Source organism: Alosa sapidissima, chromosome 4 (genome assembly GCF_018492685.1).
Source record: "Alosa sapidissima isolate fAloSap1 chromosome 4, fAloSap1.pri, whole genome shotgun sequence".
Classification (NCBI taxonomy): Eukaryota; Metazoa; Chordata; class Actinopteri; order Clupeiformes; family Clupeidae; genus Alosa; species Alosa sapidissima.
The window spans coordinates 14296089-14301019 of record NC_055960.1 but is presented as its reverse complement, the minus strand read 5'-3'; the positions used below and the strand labels follow the sequence as shown (position 1 = coordinate 14301019).

General features: G+C 41.4%; 1 protein-coding gene across 4 annotated transcripts in view; it reads left to right on the top strand.

Annotated features, from left to right (window-relative positions):
• The first annotated feature begins 3532 nt into the window (after nt 1–3532).
• The window catches only part of prkcdb (protein kinase C, delta b), a 22196-nt gene continuing 20797 nt past the window's right edge, over nt 3533–4931 (top strand). For all 4 annotated transcript variants that reach the window (XM_042088661.1, XM_042088660.1, XM_042088659.1 and 1 more), the window contains exon 1: nt 3533–3673. The gene's annotated coding sequence lies outside the window, so the exon portion shown is untranslated. The remainder of the gene's footprint in view (nt 3674–4931) is intronic.

Here is a 4931-nt window from a genome sequence, read left to right as displayed (position 1 = left end):
ACTGTCATGTTTCTCACTGTATATTAAAACAACAAATTTGCACTGAGATGGCCCCAGAGTTCTCTGATTCCATGTATGGGTAAAAGTAGTGAGCTTCCTTTTCTCTTCCCCCTCTCTATCTATCTCTCGCTTTCTCTCTCTTTCCATTTATCTGTCTCTCTCCATCTATCTCTCTCTTTCTCTCTATCTCCATCTCTCCATCTCTCTCTCTATTTCCATCTCTCTCTCTCTCCCTATGTGCCTTTCTGTCTTTCTCCCCATCTCCCTGTCAGCCTGCTTTAACTCAGAGCAGAGCCCTTTCTGCTATCACTACACATCCATGAGGTCATTAGCACTATCGAGGCATTCTGTAAGAGAGCCCAGGCCGGCAACAGGATTGAGTCTTTTTTTCCACAGAGCACAACAATAAGGCCTGCTCTATTTCTTTGTGTGTGTGTTGGGGGGGGGGGGGGGGGGCTATCAATCTCCAGCAGTCTATAGGGTCAGTTCAAACAATACAGCTGACTTCTGACATTTCAGTTATCCCACAGCCACTGCCATTTCCAAAATAGGACATTTGAATATTGGCCATGACAGGTAAACATGTTAATGTTATAAATGCATTAAAGATTTTTTTTTCATACACAATTCATACTAATATGAATAAACCTGTCATGTCATTTTTAATAGCAAAATTATGTACATGTTGCTTCCCAAGGTATAACATATTTGTTGGCAATTTAATTATTGCAGTAATCAATGTTATTTATCGCCTTAAGCATTGAGTATATGTTTCATTTTGATTTTTTCTCTGAATTTTAAGCTTAAATTGACTGAACCATTCTTACTGCTACTTGTTTTACACAGGTGCTGCACAATGAAATACATACCAGTGGAACACATAACACTACTATGCTTCCTTTGTGACTGTGCTGCTTTTGCATTCGTCATGCGTCTTTGGAGATAAGTTGCCTATTCCATCAACACAAATGCCAAAACACATGCTTTCAACTATGATTCCTGCTTGTACAGTATAGGACAAGATGTTTTACTGGTGTTTGTACACATCTCTCAGATATGCATTCAAGAATTGTTATGACTGTTGGACACTGTTCCATGACGGGGAAGAGGGGGAACCAAAGATGACATCAAATGTAAACGTCTATTAAACTCACTAACTGTTGTTAAGAATTCCTCTGTCAGAGTTATGTAACATGCAAGAAACAGTGTAGTTTAACTAGACAAACTAGTAGCTATCATACCAAATAGGAACTTCGATGAACAAACATAGATATCTGAGTGTCTCAATGATGTCAACAATGAAAGAGCAAAACTGTTTATTCGCACCAAAATATATTATCTCACTTCTCCACAGTTCAATCTTATAAAGAGACAGATGGATATCTGGGAACCTTTCAAAACATTTTGTTGTGCGAAGATTATATGCTCTGTGTAAGATCACATTTCTGTTAACTGAGTGATCTGACAGGTCATCTTCTTTGAAGGAAATTGTACATTTGCAGGAACTAGGCCACATAAATTGCCAGAACATCTGCAATGTCTAAAATAAAACTGTATGCAGATCCCTCTTCACATTAAGGCTTTTCAGAAACCAACCTGCTTTAATGATAATGACAAAATTCAAATTACTGTTATGTTCAATCGTGTAACTAGTAAAGAAAAGAAAACTAGTTTTGGAACAACTATCAGTGATCAGTGCTTTAAAGCATGTACCTCCCATTCCTTGGTATGTGAAATTAACTACAGCTAATTATGACACACACTCACATCGAATGGACTTGACCTTCACCTGAGGTGGCCCACTTTAGTTAAGAAAGAACAAAGAGTCTGTGGAGACCCAGATGAGGCCGGGAGAACATAGAGGCAGTGTGTTACACATGGCAGTCGGGGGCTGGCTGAAAGATGAATTTTTCTCCTTTTTTGGGTGCCGTTGCTCTTTCCTCCTCCTCTCAGTTCCTGTCATTAGTCACTGGGATGTTTGCCCTGGCACGAGAGGGACGACAGCCCCCGGGCAGTGCCCTCGAAGACGTCTCGCCACTCCTCCCCGGTCCCCAAGGGCTGGTACCACTACCCGTCGTCCACTGCCCCAGTCCAAGAGACATGCATGATGTACGACTTCAAATGCACAGTAGCCTAACAAGCCCAGCCACTCCAAATTACTGCACAATATCTGAACTTCTCTCACAGTCTGTCCTGTTTATAGTATGTTAACAAAAATTGGCAGGGTGAGACTGGTCAGCGGCATTTCATTTTTCCATGCGTAATAATACAATGAGCTTGCATATTTATGGCTATAGATGACTCATTAGACCATTTTGACGGAACTTTGATAACAAGATAAGAGTTTCTTGGGATTCCAGGGCAAAGACAATAAAAGACGGCAGGAACTACATTGCACGTTCAAAGGCGCAAGGGCCAGATTGACTTGAGCCACTTGAGCCATTTTCTCACATTGGTGGAAAAGAGAAAAATAAAAGGAACAGGGGAATGAAATCATTGTGAGAGGAAAGGGTTTGACATCTGCTTAGAAAAAGAGAATTTCACAAGAGAAGTGAGAGAGGAAGGAAAACGTGCCCCCAAACTTTAACCCACTTTTATAAGTTCAAATGGTTTAGCAGAAGGGAACACAACGCCTTCAGAAAAATGAGAGAGGGGGCTGAGGAGACTGAAAGAAAACAGAAGAGCCGCCCACATGGTAATAAAGGAGAGATGTAACCAACAAGCAAAAAAAGCTTGAGAGGAGCCAGTAATAGAGTCCTTTAAACCGTGCCAGACTCTGAGCCCATCCTGGAGGGAAGCCTGTTGCTTTCGAACATTCACCTGTTGCTAAAATTAGCAACACACACTTTCATGCTGTTTCCCTGTTCTTATAGTTGAGAGGTGGGACAGAGAGTGAGTAAGAGACATGTGACTGGGCTCCAGGGCTGTGGCAGGCTGCACTGAGGTTCTGCGTCAGTGGGTGGGTGGATCCTGGAGAGTGCTGAACCATGCCTTTCCAAGCTGGGAAGGTGGGACAGCTATTAGGTCACCACAGGATTCCCCCAAAGCTTTGGTTTCGGTTAAGCGATAAACTAATGTGTTTGCTCCCCAGCCAGTGTGTGTGTGTGTGTGTGTGTGTGTGTGTGCGTGCGTGCGTGCGTGCGTGTGTGTGTGTGTGTGTGTGTGTGTGTGTGTGTGCACAAGTGTGTGTTTGAGTGTTCAGTTGTGTTTGTGAGGGTCTGTCAAAAAAAAAATCAATACTAAAGCACAACACACTTCAGTCTACAACTATAATTAAGCTTGACATGATAAACTTACTCTTTTTAAATGAAGCACCATTATCGAACTAGGCTATGTGGTTGTTTTTCAATAAAATAATGTCTAGTAGGCTACATTACATTGCCTAATTCTGTAATGTTTAGTAAATAAGGTAATTTTGACCTTCACGGAAAATTAAAATCTCCTCTCTGTCAATCCCTGTCTCTGTCTCTCCCTCCCGCTCTCTCTCTCTCTCGTGTCTACCTGGCCGACGTCACCAGTCTATTGCACTGACAACCCTGGCAGAGCGTTGAGTTGACTACTTCCTCAAATACGCTGCACATTCCCGAGTACAACAGACGTAACCAGGCACGGGGAAGACTGGAAAGCAGGAGGTAGAGAAACAAACCGGCACAGTGGTGTGAACTAGCCTACGGTGAGTTCAAAGATGAGTTACTTTTTGAAGTGTCTTGCGTGCTCATGAATCCGCTCGAATGCGATAAAAAAAATAACTTTTGGACAAAACAATACTGAAGTATCTCTAAAAGTCATGATCAACCAACCTAAAACAGCATACCTGAAGAATGAACGAAGAAGTCGTCCTAGTAGTTTCACTTCTTTTACACTTTTGAACGTTATCATATCTCTAGCCTAAGGTGTAAGTAGCCTAAGATTACTGTAGCCTTACTACTATCGACTGCAAGTTCCTCTGAATACCATACTTTCCTCGACTTTTGTATTCTTTACCTGTATTGTCGAAGGCACTAGGGATTAGGCTACGCTGACATGTTGCGATTTTATGATCAAAGTTGGAAGGTTAGGCTAAAGGGACATTTTAGAAAGTTATTGCTTGAGTGGGCGGAAGACTTCAAACTACAGGACACGAATGTCTAAGTCTCATCTTTTCTGAACAGGGAATAGGCTACAGGCGTTACGTTACGTAAGCCATGTTTAATGGTACAATGCTACAGTTCAGTGTTTTATATGGTTTGAGACCCATGAGAATATCTGCTAGTGTTGCGAACGTTTCGCTTTTGGTAGCGTATGGAGTAAGGGAACCATAGTTCTGCTGTAAAGGAGACTGTGCTAATAAATGTAACGAGTCTTCGCTTCCGCGGGTTTTATTTTGGACGGATATAGAAAGTGTTTCAATGTGTCACATGATAAAGGCTACTAAGTTCTTCTACATAACAATTGGCATAGGCTAGCCTACATTGTATGCATACGTTTTTGCTTACAAAACTTACAAAACCCATAGGCATAATTGAAATGCCATTTTGAGGACTTTCGTGACACAACAGCTTTTGTAGGCCTAACCGAACACGTTCTCAAAATTCTCCAGTCTACATTTATCCATTGTAGTGAAACTATTTTCTAGATAAAAGAACACATCCGTTACGTCAAAGATGAGTCAGACCGAGTTGAGATGGCAAAAGAGTGGACATGCATGTTTAAAAGGCACTGCACCGATCCTGGTTTACCCGCTTAAAAGAACAGTTTCCTAAATATTGATTTATCTAATTGCTCTAATTTATGCTGCCATTATGCTTCCTGTATGCACAGGCGATCTGATAAACAATTGTCTGAAGTCTAAATGTAGGCCATAAGATTGTATAAAATAGCCTCCTTAAGTAGGCCTTTAGAAGACATGAACAGGCAAAACAGGTGTTTTTGAATCACTTTACATAATAGAG